The sequence below is a fragment of the Chinchilla lanigera genome, unplaced genomic scaffold (assembly GCF_000276665.1).
Source record: "Chinchilla lanigera isolate Chin_1 unplaced genomic scaffold, ChiLan1.0 scaffold00062, whole genome shotgun sequence".
Taxonomy (NCBI): Eukaryota; Metazoa; Chordata; class Mammalia; order Rodentia; family Chinchillidae; genus Chinchilla; species Chinchilla lanigera.
The window spans coordinates 12039242-12056299 of NW_004955463.1; positions in this window are offsets into that span (position 1 = coordinate 12039242).

Sequence of the window (17058 nt, forward strand, 5' to 3'; positions counted from 1 at the left end):
TATTCACTACCAGATGTGAGGCATCCCCGTGTGATTTCCAACAATGATTTCAAGCGATAGATTTTGAAGATATCTGAGTTTCCCATCATGGTGAGAGAGGGCACTTATTTCCTCCAGTTTGTGATGCAGACTACTAAAACCTGGAAAATATGAGGCCATGACAGGGTGTGACAGCGTGGTGCCAGCTGCAGTAAGATCCAGTAATTATCACCTTTCTCTTTTCCTCCTTATATATGAGTTGTAAAGACAACCAAAGATATTTTCCTTTCCTTTCTGCACTGGTGCTTAAGCTGCCTACCCTCAAGGAGTTTTAAGAAGCTAGTCTTGTCTAAGAAGTGGCTAAATTAAAATAAACTAGCAAGCAAGGCAATTGAGAAAGAGAAGTAAACGTCGAATGGAGTTGGAAGTCTTGAGTCTTCTGCTTCTGCTGTTACCTATTTGTATGAGCTTGAGCAAGTTATTTACACATTCAGTACTCAGTTTGCTTGTTTGTGGAAGGCTTGAATGTTTCCCAGAGTCCTTTCACACCTTGATATCTTGTAAGTTTTCCAAGCTCTCAACTCTGTTTCTGCCATGCTTCTCAGGGTAAGGCAGAAGGAACACACAGTGCAGTGGTCACAGAAGGCTTTGCCTCTTGGGCAGGAAATGAATTGAATGCAGAGTGTTCAGCAGATACTAAGGAAACCAGTTTGACTAAAATTGAGTGTTCTTTGGGGATACTTAGTGTAGGTCAAAAAATGTGAGCATGGGTCCAAGTGTGATCCAAGCCAAGCTACACTCCCCTCTTTTGAGTTCTTTCAGGTGACTCTAACGGGGTTAAGGGTACTGCTCACCTCAAGATGTATGTCTAGCACCTTAACACAAAGCAAGCAGCGGTTGCATGAATTTCACTTTCAGTGTAGAGTATGTGGTTAGCATTTCTACAGAATAATAATAGTAATTCCCATTTTTTGAGTGCTTGCTTGAACTGGTCACAAGTCCAAAATGCCTCACATTCTTATTTAATTCTCTTAATATCCAGTGAAGTAGGATACTCATTTTACCCACTTTACAATTGATGAAGCCGTAGCTCTGAGATGTTTCATATCTACATTCATACAACTGGTAAGTAATGGAGCTAGGATATTAATCTAAAGCTGTTTTGACCCCCATTACTATGTTTTTATGTTGATTCATTCAAGAATTCTGTCTAGAGAACACACTGGTATGCCATGCAGTGCAGAACATGTCAAAGTCTTTGGGCAGTTTAATGGTAAATGAATTAATCAAAAATAATTAAACATCTCAAGCATATTAAACACAAAATAACTAGGACATGGTTGGATCTCCACATGAGTTCCTCCTGATGAAACACTTTCTGCTGTGACAGAAATAAAATAAAGCCTCTTGGTAATTCGCAGCATATACAGCAATTAATTCTACATTTATTTGGTCTTTTTTTTAGAACTGTGTTTTAATTTTTTAAAGCACCATTTTAATATCTGTGCTGTAACCGATAATTATTTTGGGAAGGGGGCAGGAATAAGGGGATTTTAGTGACAGCACAAACAATTTTTAATGCAACAGCTGCAACGCTTAAATCAGCCATGTGCCAAGAGCCCTGTAGCCTGTCAGAAGGAGAATAGTCCATAGTCAGTGACTCCCTCCTCAAGGTCACTGGTTGAGTCCAGCCAAAGCTGATTGTGGCTTCAGGTCACCTTCACATGATGGCTCCTTGGTGACCTCAGGAAATGAGATAGTGGACTTACCCAATTTCCTTTTGGGCAGCCACCAAGGACTAATTTCAAAGACGCTTCATGCAAGCGGGAGGCTCAGCCCTGGCATAGACGTTCAAGGTCTATGTCCCCTCAAGGTCTGGGTCATGTTTGATTATTATCATTGTTGTCCTTACTGTTAGATATTCCCAGCAAAGCATCTGGCAGAATACCAATTAAGATAAAATAAGCACTTTAGCTTCAGTTGGTGCTGGTCTGGATAGTGGGAGCGAGGCACAGGGGACAGGGACGAAATTCATTCTCCTCTTCTACCCATCTCCAAACCACCCGTCCAAGTCCACCTCAGGTCCCAGCCCACCACAAGGCTGTTCAGGACCAGTAAGCCCAGGATGTCCCATGAATTCTAATTGCCTCTGCTATTTATGTATCCTCTTACGGCTCATTATCACTCATAACATCACATTGTGCTGTAGTCTCATTTAGGATTCTCGAGTGGGAAACAGCAGGCAGGACGTCAAAATCTTCCAGTAGTTCATTGACTCATGAACCTTGCCTTAACTTAAAGCTCTCAAATGTCCTTGTTTAAACAGCATGGTTTCCTCCAAAGAGTCCTTCTCAGAATCCATCCTTACCATATCAACTCTGCATCCTTACCTACCCTAGCATGAATAAAGCACTGCGCAGGAGGACGCTATGCACTATTTCAAGTTACCTCCTTAATTGCCCTATGCTGCTTATACCATCACATTCTTATTTTCATTAAAGAGGTAGAATATTAACTGGCTAATTAACTTATTAAATCTGTAATTCTCCTGAGCACTTTTCCATCATAGCTATTTTAAATCTTTTAATTCTGAATAGATATTTGCTTTCTGTTATGACTTTGATTCTTCTCTACTTTAGCTACTCTGCCCCAGATATGAATCCTTGAATCCATGTGAGTACTAAAGTCCTGCGCTTCTCTTGTTTACCAAACCTCTTCTGCTAAGGCATTTCTCCCACACGTAACTCTTCAATCTAAGATAAGGTGGCCTTGTCAGAGAAAGACCTGGGATAGCCTCTGAGTGCATGGGTAAGAAATGCTTCCGACAGCCTTGAAAGAGTAAACACTAGTCCATAAATACTTGGAATCAACTGAATAAATTAATGGCCTTATGGTGCCTCTGTAAGTAATTCAGAACTTTATTCTTTGTACTTTAACTCAGGCCCTGAAGGGAATCTAGGCCACTGAAGAATCCACCTTCACTTACATGCATTCTGAAGGAAGGAAGGACCTCTGATTTAGCCACCTGGTCCTGGACTGAACAACCACCTGCGTCCTAATTACTTCCGTGTTTCAAAAAAGCTTTTAGCCGCTTATGTAGCACAAATGATTTTCTACCTTTGCACCTGACTGTAAGAAATATCACATGGTTTAATTTTTCTAAATCAAATTAGTTCTGACTTTTGGCCTATCCTAGTCATGGTTGGGAGAGATCCAAACTCAATAATAGTTTTGGAGACAGGTGGCTTAAATGAGTATCCAGAAACTGAGGAAATACTGTCTAATGTTCAGTGTGCTATGATTTTCCCTGACATATATGTTGCTCAGGTTCCTATGTTACATGTGCTGTGCATAGACCTGTGAATACTCAGGCTTATTGGTAGGGATCTTGATGTAGGTTGGATTCTTAACACCTGACAGCCATCCTCAGTGGTCCAGCACATAGTAAGGGCACTGTATTCTCTTTGCAGTCTTTATCATTCTCTTCCTTTTTTAAGACCAGCCATTCTGTCTATAACTCTCCAAATATCTCTCTATTCCTTCCCTTTCAGGTATCTCATGATGTAGGCTGAACAGGTAATGTATCATCCAAAACAGGACACTTACAAGAGGGGCCATTAGTAATAGCTTTACCAGGACACATGATGATTATCTTCTGCATAGATATGATATTGTGATATAAGAAGTGTACATTTGGTCTCTGTGTCTAGTTCCTGGTACACAGCTCTTAAAACTCTAGGACTCCTCAGAGGAGTGATAAGTATGTCTTATATGCTAAAGAAATAGCTTTTGTCTGGTGGTCCCCAGAGAGCTTCAGGATGGGAGCTTGTCACCAGAAAGACCCCACCTGTCATGATGAGCGAGGCAGGGCTTTTTAGCCCTATCTCCTGACATCCTGGGAGGAGAAAAGCTACAGGTTGAGTTGATTACCAAGAACCAATGGCGTGGTGAACAATGGCTATGCAATGAGGCCTCCACAAAATCCCAAAAAGACCTGGTTCAGAGTTTTCAGATTGAAAACACATGCGTGTTCCTGGAAAGTGTTATTCCCAGACTTGAGGGATGGTCCTAAGGACCTAATTTATAACCAATTGGTCAGAAGTGTGAGTCATAGTCTCGGGCTTGTGAATGGCACCTGAAGTATATGGTAGTTTTGTGGAACAGATCCTTTAAACTCTGGGGTCTGACACTAACTGTAGGTACATACTGACAGAATTTGAATTACAAGGCACCTAGATATTGTCTTAAGAAGAATCAATTGCTTCATACTTCGGAGAAAAACCCTACACATCTATTCATAGAAGTATTCTATGTTGTATTGAGTGTGGGAGCAGGAAAAGTGGTTTGTTTTTGTAAGGTGTTTCAGAGTAAGCCTCCATAAGGGTTCTTTAGAAACACAGTGCTGAGGCCTTTAAGGAGCGGGAAAGCTGCATGGTTAGCCCTGCTGTCTACCCATTCTAGGCTACCTGTATGCATATACAAGAAAGCAGCCTTCTTTCTGGGAGTTTATTCTCCCTGGCAATGCAAATATAGTAGCAGAAGAATGCTGACACCCTCCTGGCCACCCAAATCTACAAAACCCACCTTAGAAGATACTTGAATAAAGTACCTCAGAACTAATGAACACCAAATAATTAGGTATAATCCCAAAATATCGACTTCTAATGGCCACCAGTTCTGTTTGCCTTACTCTGTGGACAAAGAATTCAAACTAGATAGTAGCATCCCACAGTGAAGCCGTTGCTCAACTCTCAGTCTCAGTACATTCAGCCCAGGCGCTTTCAGATTCAGAGCTTTCAAAGGCAGGAAACAGAGGCAGCTTGCACTCCTCAGTCAGGAGGAAGAATTTTCACTTTAAGCGAAAAGCCTGCATCTCAGGAGCTTCAATCGGTCTCCAAGGTGAACAGAGAAAAGTGGCAGAGTTGGGGCTATTACCGTAGCAATTTGTTTCCTACAAACAGTAACTTCCAGGGGGAGACATGTGAGCAGTCAGCTTGATTTTTTTGCTTTCCTCCTACATTATTGTTTCCCTGAGTTGCCATGAGGCCACCTCTAAGAGCCAGTGCACCTTTCCTGTCCTCCTGTCAGGCTGGAGACAGCCCTGCATCTCTCAGCTGCTGCCAAAGCCTGGTCTTTCCCCAGTGGACAGTTAGATATTTGGGGAGCAGAGAATACCATTCTTCATTGAAAAGACACAGAGAAACCCAGTTATCTTACAGAAGGAACAGAAAAGAAAGCTAGCCTTATTTCCTCTTTCTGGGTTTGCAGAGGAACCACTTTGGAACTTTCTGGAGACACTTGTCAGGAGCACAATTGGTTCTATTGCTCTTAAGTTTGTTATTGTTTAGGGCCCTGACAACATGACTGTAAATTCTTTTGTTTACACATTTAAAAAAACAGGCATTCTCCTATAATGCTTGAGAGATAAAAAATAAATTCTGTCTTTACTTTTAATTTCCAGGCCTCCAAAAATCATATTTTCTAAGATTTCTAAGATTTTTTGTTTTGCCTCTCCTCATTTCTAATGGGGAAGAAAAGATAAGTCACATTAAGAGGAAAAAATTCATTTCTTTATAATTAAATGTATTCAAGAATAATTTTCCATATTTCAGGGCAGGAATGCTAAATCTGAGTTAGGGGGCCAGGTTTATTTCCCTAGCCTGTAAGAAGGAGTATGAAAAATATCGATTTGCTCCTCAGAGATGCTAGAGCAACTTAATTAAAGTTGTTTAAGTATTTTGGACTCCTTTGATGGAAAGGCACATATAAATGTGTAATGTGGCTTAATTCAATGTGAAGTTTTCAGAAACCAGAAGAAAGCTTTTCCACACTCCATCCCGTTTCAAATAATGTGCTCACAGAGACCTCTTTTCCATGCCTTTGTGTATTTGATTGTGATAAATATAGTCTCTGACCTTTACCAGATGTACCAGTGAAAACACAAAGAAATTAGCCATGCTGTGATGGCTATCGCCTATTTCTCAGTGCCTCTCAGCATATTGATTGGCTAGAGGACACATCTGAGAGCCGGTGTGTGACTCTTAATAATCCCCTTTCCGGGGGCGGGGAGGGCTTCTGAGCCCTGGCAGGAGCTGAGTCATCACGTGAAGCAATGACTCCACTGGAGTTGTCAATAAACTTCACCTTGTGAGAAGACACCAGCAGGAGGCTCTGTAGAACTCTTATGGGCAGGGGGAGCCCACTTCTTCCATAGTACAAAGTGCCTGTGTCACCCCATCAGAGCATCTAAAGGGATTTTTAGCCCATGCCTCCAAGAGCAATCTATTCTTCTGTCAACCAGTTAGTACAAAATTCACCTGGAAAAGACTTGGCTTCTCTCCATCCTCCTGTCAAGGACATGATTGAGTCACTCTTCCCTCTTGCTGTCTCTCAGAGTTCTCTCTCTGGTATGCTTCTGCTTAACTAAGCTGTTGTTGAAGCTGTGTCTCTAACTTCTGGAGCTCTACATTCCTCCCCTAGTCATCAGAGGCTCCCTTTCCTACAGGCCGCACCTGGCTATGCCCTCTTGGTTGGGATATGATAGATTGCTGTGCTTGGAATTTTAGCAAGGGAGACTCTCCTTTACCAGATACCCTTAGCATCACTGTCTGCAACTGCAGATTACGGGGAAATGGAGTAGAGAGTTTAGCTGGGAGAAAGTTTTCCTCAGATACCTCTGTCATTCACAGAAGTCCTGGGAAGAATTTCAGGAAATATGGTCACACTAGGCTGAAGACAAAATAGGGGAGGTGACTTTCCTACATTTGCAAATCTTTTGCTTCCTTGGCATCTCCAAGCTTAAAAGCCCTTATGGAGGTTCAACCACCTACTTGTTCCTGAGCCCATTTCCTTAGGCTCAGCTTAACCATCCAGAGGTATTTGCTCAGCTCATGGCCTTTTAACCTGGCTCAGATCACCTTCATGAACTGTTGGCCCATACTAGTCTACTCTACTCCTTGTCATTCCCACCTCAGTGTGGACTACCATTTTGGAATGTATAATAGTTTCTCTCTCCACTTAGGGTGATTTGGCTATTTCTCTGTCCTTTGTGCATCTGGTTATCTCTCATGAGTATCTTAACCCAGTTTTCACACATGAAACCTAAAACTGGAATTGCTCACACTCTGGACTAGCTTCACAAAGAAGCTCTTGATTGCAATCCAGTGTTGAGGGAGAGTAATGTGAGCAGTGGGATTTAGAATTAACCTCATATTATAGACCCTGACCACTTAAATGCTGGCTCAGTATGTTTTCTCTTGATTTTTGCCATGATTATTCAGACCATGTATAGCAGCTAATATTTCTGGTCACCAAGTACAAGTAGACTCATCCCTGCACTCCAAGCACTGGGAAACCTACAGTTCTAGCAGACCACTTCCCATAGGCTGGGATCCTCCTTGTCCTTTTTCATGCAAAACTAAGGTTGTTTCTATCCAAGTTGGCATTCTCATACTTTTTTTTTTCTATATTCAGAATACTATTTCACATTATAGGTATAGGATAACTTATTTCTATAGAACTTTCAGTTTCTAATTTTTTCTATTACAAAAATTCTATTGTGAATTCCCCATGTATATTTTCAGCAGAAGACACACCTGGGGATTCAACCCTTGGGTCACAGAGTATGAATATTCTGACAGATACATACTACCAGATGGCCTTTTTAAAAGGGTGTATCACCCCAGCTGCCAAAAACGCTATTGAAAAAATCCTGGACTTTGTACTTGATGTTTTACAATTTGCAATGCCTTTCTCCATCTGTCATGGGGCCACTTTCCATGGATCCTTCAGATCTCTCAAAGTAGTAACCCTTCCTAAGGCCCCGGCAGTTGTAGCTAAAACTATTCCTCTTTGTCAGTTTTGTTCTGTCTTTAACATGCCAAGCCTTCAACACAGCATGTGTCAGTCTTTGAAATTATCTAAATTATGTCTTTTTATGTATGTTGCCTCTCCATCAGAGCACACATTTCCTAATGAGGAGATGTTGCCTTGTATACAGAACCCCTGGGATGAGGTGGGCACATGAAGAGTGCTCAGAGAATAACTGAGGAGTAACCCATTTCAGATTTATGGAACATGTTAAAGGTACTTGCTGTTGACTAGGCTCTGTTTGAAACACTTTTATATATTAACTAATTTTATAGTCATGATAACCCTATGGGGTACTGCTACTTTCTTTACTTACAACAATGAAAACAGGTCTGCAGAGGTTAAAGAGTTTTTCCCAGATTCGATAACTACTCAGGTGCGGAGCTGGAATTCAGATTCAAGCAGAATAGTTATAGAATGTGGGCACTTGACCATTACACTAGCCTCTCTGTTTGACAGAAGAAAAATGGTATAGCATTGTTGTTTTGCTTTTCATTTCATTTAGTATAGAGACTTTGGGCTCATTTCATGTATTTGACATTTTTAGCACCTTTTTGTGAATTAGCTATTCTGGGAATGTAAATATAATTGTGTGTTTTATTAACTTTCTTTCTCTCATTCCTTTTGTCCTTCCTTTCACTTATTTAGGGAAAAAAAAACTTTTGAATAATTCTTTGCATTGTACAGGCTGAATTTGCCCCCAACAAAGGCTATAACAATTGAGAAGGTCTAGGATCAGGTAGAGAAAGAATCAGCACTGGAATCTTTTTTTCCCTCTGAGACAGAGCCTTGCTAAATCACTAAGTTGCCAAAGTTGGGCTTAAACTTGCAATTTTTCTGCCTCTGTCTCTCCGAGTGCTGGAAATACAGGTATGTGCTAACAAGAAATGTTTTCAGGTTATTCTAGTTCTGCTGTTGTCCAGATGTTGAGCTAAAAGCCTGAAGGCTTTCCACTGGGACCATGGCAGTGGTGGTGCTGAAGCATAGATGGCCTCAGCCAGGCACCAAAGCAGAACAGGAAATCAGTTGAAAATTAAATGCTATATAAGGGGCTGGGGATTTAGCTCAGCGGCAAAAGCGCCTGCCTGGCAAGCGCAAGGTCGTGAGTTCGGTTCCCGGTACCGGAGAAAAACCAAAAAAAAAAAAAAAGAAAATTAGATGCTATATCAAAGAGAGTGGCACAAATACAGACTGAACATGGGGACATCACTAGGCCCTGCCAGAACTGAGGAGCACAGGTTAAATGCAGACACCAGCAGAAGGCATGCACCTCAGCGAGTCGGCGCACACCCAAGGCTTCTTTGAAGCCAGAAGGCCCCTTCTCCTCCTGCTGTTAGTAATGTTCTTCCTGCTATTCTGATGCCATCCAAAGCACTACAGAGATGGCAAAAACCTGAAAGACTGAGAAAGCATCTCGTAGAGTATGTAATGAGTTGTATCCATGAAAACCATGTAAATTATTGGGTCAGAGTACATTTTAAGTTATGTGAGACTGAATTTTGCTCCCCAATTCTTGCCACATATTTGTTGTGAGCTTACAGAGAAATAAGACACATTTTGGAGAAGAGAAAAAAAAAAACAACCTGAGGCAAATTGCCATCCTGTTTCATTGGGAAATTTCTGAGTATTTCATATTAAGTAAGAATAATGTTCCCTGTGGCTTTCTAGAAGATACTTGTAAAGAAATTTAGGCTGTTTCCTTTCATTCCTAGCTTGCATTCTCCATCTTGAGAACTGGAGTAAAGACTTCATTTCTGGTCATCTTTGGAGGTAGGAGGCTGTGTGGACATGATTCAGTAAGGCCACCTTTGGATCACATATGCAGTGTGCATTCAGAGGGCACATCTCAGCAAGAAGTCCTGGGAAGCAGTGGTGAAAGTCCCTATGATTCTAGGATCATTTATTTTTTTATGGGGGAGGATGTCTGACCACAGAGGATGTCATATTCTTACTTAGTCTGTGTTAAGACCCACTCTTAGTGTCCCTTAGCTAGTCTCTTGTTTTTATAAAATCCCAGGATTTCTCTTTTTTGAAATGTTTCTCATTAATGAATGTTCTTCCCTACTGCACTATCTTAAAATCATTTATTTGTCAGGTGTATTTTATTTTTCATACAGCAAAACAAAAAAATGCATAGAGAACGGTGATCATGTGAGTGGCCTAGCAATTGGAAGACATAAAGAAACCTGGAAAAGAACTTCCCTGGTTCCTGAGAACTTTCCCAAGTCCAGGCCTTACTTCTCTGAAGGTGTAGCTGTTCTGCTTCCTACTGTGGCATTCTGTGACTGACTCCTGTATCTTTAATGAAAGGTCCCCTGTCAGTAAGCCAGCAGTGGATGATTCTGTATCTTGTACCAAAGCAGTACTTGCTGAAAATTAGAGTATTTTGCTTGTGCCTGATGCATTGAATTTGAAAAGCACAGGTGTAACAGAAAGAACAATAAAAAAGAGGCGGAATGCCTGGAACACACTCAAAATCCTCGGCTTCACTTCAGAAAGTAGAATTAGTCCTGAAAATCACATTTGTTGGTTTATTTTAGAATTTTCTGCTTTTTTCACTTATCTTTTATAAAACATTACCGTGCTGTTAACAGACAAAATTGGACCTTTTAGCATGTTTATTCAAAGGGCTTAAAATGTCCCCAGCGCATCAGAGGCCCTTACAAACATTGGTGTAATAATCAGTGATTGAAGTGCTACAGAAAAGTACTCTGTGTCCATTCTAGTTGTGCCTTAAGGTGTGGATGTGACCTTGGGTAGGTCATTTTATCTGCTTACCTCACGGGTTCCTGCAAGGATCAAGATGAAAACATGAGTTAAAACCCCAAAGTGTTTTGATAAGTTAGTGCTACAGAAACTTAGTCAAAAACATTCAATAGGAAAACTTGCTAGATTCTTTAGACAATCTTCTTCTATTATAAATCATGTAGGTACAACCCTAATCTAGTACATGACTGCAGTGGAATCTAGGTTTAAAAAAAAAAATACCATTTATAGGCCAAACCCCAGTTTCTTATTTAGCATTTAACACAATTTGAAATCATTGTGGAAGAGGTGTTTTCAAATCATTGTGGAAGACGTGCTCTTTTCATTAAATAGTACCTGGTGCCCTGTACGTGACAGGAAATTCAAGCAAAGGTGCTTGCAGGTGTACCCACTTTGAGGGCTCCCAGATGCTTCTGTGCAGGAACTAGTTTAGCTTTTGTGCGACATTGCTGGGTCAAGAAACAAACGCAAATCTGGGGGCAGATCCTGCCAGCAAATGTGTTCAATTTTGATGTAAATTGAAGGGCAGCATTAATAATAAAATGTTGCAAAATGTGACAAGGAAAGTAAGTGACTTTTAAAAATTATTTGTTGCTAATCAAGCCATAATTAAATTTTTCTTTTTGTAGAGTGTTCAGTTATTGTTGTAAGTTGATGGGACCATTGTTATTGCTTATGATTTAAAAATCTATGAACAATATTAGACTTACTGTGCACTGAGAAAGAAAAGTAAAACAAAACAAAAGAGCAAACAAAATTCAGGAACTTTCAGATGAGCAAATAGGATTTTATTTGTAGGAGGTCTGATAATTTAATTTCCAAAACACAGAAATCAGGTATTTGGAGAAAAATAAGTAATTGTCAGAATGCACACAGGTATTTCTGCTATGCACTGTTAGGTAAATGTTTTTGTAAATTGCTTTTATCTTACATCTCATCACCTATTTATATACTCCCAATTATTAAGCTCAGACTGCCTAGCACGGGCTCAGTGCTACATGCCCAGGATTCAAAACTGGTAAGATATTAAGACTATGAATTTCAGTATACAAATCCAGGCAGTTAAAAAATAGAGTATTTAAAAACAATTTCCCTAAACCAAATTAATTTCTCTCCTGAGTCCTATTGCTGCTGTGTTGGCAAGAAACTGTGAGCTGGTATGTATGGAGCATCCCCATATATTTTTCCCTAAGTCTTAACAAATGCAGTTCCAAGATACCAGTGATGAGAGAGTGCTGGAGAGCCCAGCCATCTGTGGGTATCTGTGAAGCTGAGATGTATATTTCCCCTGCTTATACAATGCAGGTAAGTTCTCCAGAGCTATGCATGGGGAGAAGGATCTTACGAGGGAGGGGACTTCATTACTGGTATGCTTGTCTCAGACCGGCAGCCAGGTTTCTCTTGCACTTGATTCTACAACTCAGCAAGCCACCAACCTCCCAGTTGTCTAGGGGAATAGTGTTTACAGTCTGGACAAGTATCTCTGCTTTTTACCCCTTCTTGCACACTCTCCTTTGCCTTCTCATTTACTTCCTGCATATTTTACAAGGTATTGCATGGGGTTCAACTGTTGGAGACAAAAGCCGGGGTGTATGGTCTACTCAGCTCAGCCACACTACTTTTGAGTCAGTGATCAAGAGTTTCCTCTCTTCCCCTCCTGTGGTCCTAACTCAGGCAAGAACAGTATTTCAGGAGCCATTATGATTGCTGTACTTTCTAATTTCACTTTTCTCTCACTGCACTTTAGAGTATTCTGCACATAGTTACAAATTCCGTTTCTCAAAGGATGTGAGTGCATTCAACTTGATGTGGGTTTACCTGAGAATGAACAGTGGCGGATCCTGTCAGAGCTGGAGTGGGAACACTTCTGCCATCACTAGATGTGATTGTTAAAGAAAAAGTGTGGTGAGACCATTCTATGCTGGCCAACATCATAGATCTTTCCAGCCCCAATCTTAAGCAGCAGCACTATTTACTTTAGAGGTATTAGTGTCTTGGTGACTTGCCTGAACTCCTGATGTTCTTTTATTATCTTTTTCACAGTGTTGAAATTAATAATGTAATAAGGACATTATTTGCTGGCTTCAGAGTTAGTGCTCTACCTTCCTTTGTTTTGTCCTGTAAAGCATATGGCACAGTAACCTGTGCATAATTCCCAGACTATCCATTCTACAATGAAGGCCTCAAGTCACTGATACCCTGGATGCTGTGGATTCTATGTAGCATTACCAAATCATACACTGCAACTCTGGTAAGTCTGGTGGCATAAATGTACTTGTTCAATTGGCAGTCTCCAGATAAAATGACAGTATCCAAAATTACAAGATTTGATTTATCAGTACAGTACATGCCCATCAGACAGTAAAGTTGGTATTTTTTATTTTGAGTTCTGAGGATACTGACACATGATTATGTGAATCTGAAGGGCACAACCCTCGACATAGTCTACTAACATCTGTGTTCGGCATGAGATCAGAAGTCTCCATGATACCTAAACAATTCCAGGGTGAGGAATGTGTAGACTCATTACACTTCCTTAGCAAAAGAAGAGCATGATGGAAAACATCCATTACTCCTATAAAATTCAGCCGCTACTTTAGGAAACTATCACATCCATCTTTAATAAAGCAGAAAAATCTACTGATCAGCTAACCTGCAAGCATTTGTGATTTGTTTATCAATGAGACATTGGAGTAGATCTGGAAAGGAGCAACACGATAAGGGAAGTAGCTTATGTTAATTTTTAAAAATAGTCTAATTTCATTTTTTCTGTTGGTATTTCCATTTGGGAGCCTCTAGCTACACGTAAAAGGAAACATAGGTACATACTTCTTCCAGCATTATTTCTACTTCCCATGGAAAGGTTTGAAAATAAACTGGAGGAAACCCCTCCTTTTCCTCATGGTATCTGAGGAAGCATTGAGATTTAAAGTTATTGTCATTCTGTCACCTCCTACTGAAACATTTTTTCTCATTTTGGGCAAATTTTTCTAATGGTTTTGGGTATCAGGGATCCTATCGATTTTTGAAAGTCATTGATATACCTGGCTGAATTAAATAGTAAATATTTTAATGCTTTAATATCTCTTTCATCTCAGTCTCCTTTCTCCCCAGCCTGAAAGAACTGAAGGAAAACAGAAACCTGCAATTAGAGGATGATCAGGTAATGTATTCTGTTTGTTTCCCACTTTCTCTTTGGGTAAATGCTACACTGATTGTAGCACTTCGGATTTTGCCACATTCAGCAACACAAGTTTCACATGATTTGATATTTAACTCCTGGGAAAGGAGCCCAGATCTTTCTCTCCCTCTTTTTTTCCCCCATGTGTTTACTGGAATAGGAAGTGTCATAACCAGTTTGTTTTCTTTTGGCCCATTCTTTTAGGGAGAATAAGAAAAAACTGACTAGCATTCAAAAGCTACAGTCAAGAAAAGCCTACATCTTTTTTTCTTCTCATATATCAACTTGTTTAATCAGAGCATTTGTATTTTGATGTATTATTATTACTTCTCTCTATAGGAATTGATTTGCAATGTTACCTAATCAGTGTGGTTCCAATTTTAATCTAGGAGCTGAGTAATAAATATAAGACATTAATTTCCATAAACCATATATATTTGAAAGCTTCATTTACATAGTGAACAATTTAGGCCTATAAATCCTACTGTGCTGCTATTCCTTTTGGGTTACTGTTTGCATAACCTTTTTATAGCTCTGGCAAACCTTAATTCTGCCCAATGCTGACAAATTTCTTGTTATTGTCCAATGCATAAAAATGTATTTTAAGTAACTCTCCAGCACTCCCTCAGTAATTTTTCTTTTTTCTTACTCGCTATTGAGGGTAATTCTCTTTTAGGAGCTGAAAATTTCCATTTATTTTCTCTACTAGTTTCAGCATCTCATTTGCAGTTTTCTTGAATCTTGTGTATTCTCCTGATATAGACAGTACCAGTAAACCTCATTTATTCCAGACAGAACTCCTCAACTTTGAGAAAGTGCAGTCTCAGCTAGAACACATCTCTCCAAGAGGTCAGCCTGTGAGACTGAGTGTAACTGCGTACACTTAACATGTAATCCAAGTGCTTTTCAAAGGGATATGAGGGCAGCTTGAAGGTGTTCAAATGACTAATTCATTTGGATTATGCTAGAAAAACTGTGTGCATATATATATGTGTGTATATCTTTCTATATATATATCTGTGTATATGAAATATATAATATACATGAACATAGATGCAGAGAGATTTAACATAGAAAATAGATTCAGCTCCTGATTGTTCATATTTAACAGTTACTACATGCCTTAATTTTCAAATATTTATAAACGTTTGTTTTTTATAAAAAACTGACGTGAGCCTAATAATCTAATAACATTTTAGGTATGGGTAGTACTTTACAGTTTTTAATGCACTTTTTGCATATAACCACATTAGATCTTCAAAGTATTTCATGAGGTGGTATTATATTCCTGTTAAATCATCTAAATACAAATACAAAGCATTGTTACTATATTATTATTGCCACGAAGGTGATACCAAATGGACTTATGTGTACTATTGGAAAACTGAAATATATAACTGTTCATACACAAATACTCATTAAGATACTGTGATATTTTTTGTAAGACCACAGTACATGTTCCCTGGTTATGCAAGCCTTTTGGGCCTGAGGGAACATGAGTTACAGCTGAGGCAGAAGTGCGCTGGCTCATGCCCTGACTGCTCTCTCGTGATTCCACTGAAACAACTTTCCTGGAATCGAGTCCAGGTGCTAGTGAACCAAAATCATTAGCTGCTGTTTCAAAAACAAGGTGAAATAAATCAGGGTCTCAGCTCACTTCCTAAAAGCAAGACTCCATTTCACCCTTCCTACCTCTGTTAGGCAGTCTTAGTGGTCAAAGATTAATTGGTACATGAGAACAGCGTTTGCTAGTCTCCCAGAGTCAGATAAATGCATGCTGAGGTGGACGCTGGCTGTGTGTCACAGACAGGAGCAGAGGTGGGCCAGCTCAAGGTGGCAAACAGAAGGCTCCCATCCCAAAGCTAAGCTGCGGTTGTGTCCTGAGCACTGCTGCCCCACACTGCTGACTCAGCCTGCTTTTCTCCATAAGCTGCAGAGGAGAGGAGGAGTGGATATGGCATCAGGTGCACCTGGGTTGCAATCTTTGCTGCTCCATTTACCAGCCTTAAGAAGTAGGGCATATAACTTAACCTTGCAGATTCTCAGCATGGACAATGGTTGAATATTAAATATGTACTAATTTTCTGTTGTTATAAAATGTTACCCTCAGCTTGGCAGCTTAAAGCAACACCCATTTATTATCTCCCAATCTCCTTCACTCCGAAGCCCAGGCACAACATACAGCAGCTGGTTTTTCTGCTCAAGATTCATGGGATCGAAAACCAGGTACTGGCCTGGGCTGTGTTTCTTATCTGGACCTTGGGATCGTCTTCCACACTTAGAGCTCTTGGCAGAATTCGTTTTCTTAGAATTGTATCAGTGAAGTCCTTGTCTGCATGCTAACTTCTGGCCAGAACTGCTCTGCAGCTCCTAGAGACAGCTGGCAGTTCCTGGCTCTGTGCCCAAAATGCGTGCTTGCATTTTATCAGGTAAGCTCAGCACATCCCTCTGACATCGTCTTCTACCACCAGCCAAAGGAAAGTCTCTGCTTTTAAATGGCTGTTGTTCAGGTCAGGCCCACCTGGATAATTTTCCCATTTTAAAGCCAGCGGCACGATGCAATATAACAGAATCACAGGAGTAAAATATGTGTATTCACAAACCTAGGACCATGCACAGCATGTAAATCTTTGGCATGAAATCTTGGAGACACCAGAGAACTAAAAATCACACAGGGTTAAAATTCATATGAAAACAACCCAACTCTAGGCAAATAGTTGGTATATAAAAAGTGATAATTCTATAAAATATGGTTGAAATTTGATAGATTTTTGAAGGGCATAATAATCTAGTAGCTGTTTTTTTTGTCGCATCTGTCTCCCACTGAGATGAAAATTCCATGTAAATTATATGTTTTTTCTGTCAGTCATACCATCTAGCTCACCACTGAGCACATAATAAATGCTTAGTAAAGATTTAAATGATAAGTTCTATAGACAGGTGAAGTCATCCTTTCACACTGTGGAATTACCTTGACATTTTGAAAACTATAGATCATGATTCAGGGCTCTCTCAGGGAATTAATATTCTTACTCATAGTTTTAACCAAGATTCATTTATTAATACTTTGCAATTTATATTTTCAAACTACATAACTGTCAGTACTTAGACTTATGTCTATAGCTGCATACTAGTCATTTCCCCTTTTATGTTACTTAAACATCTCAAACTAAGGATTTTAGGAATAGAATTGCACTCCTCAAATCATTTCCTTATTTTATAACATTTCTCTACTTAATGTATCACATTCTTCCCAACCTCTA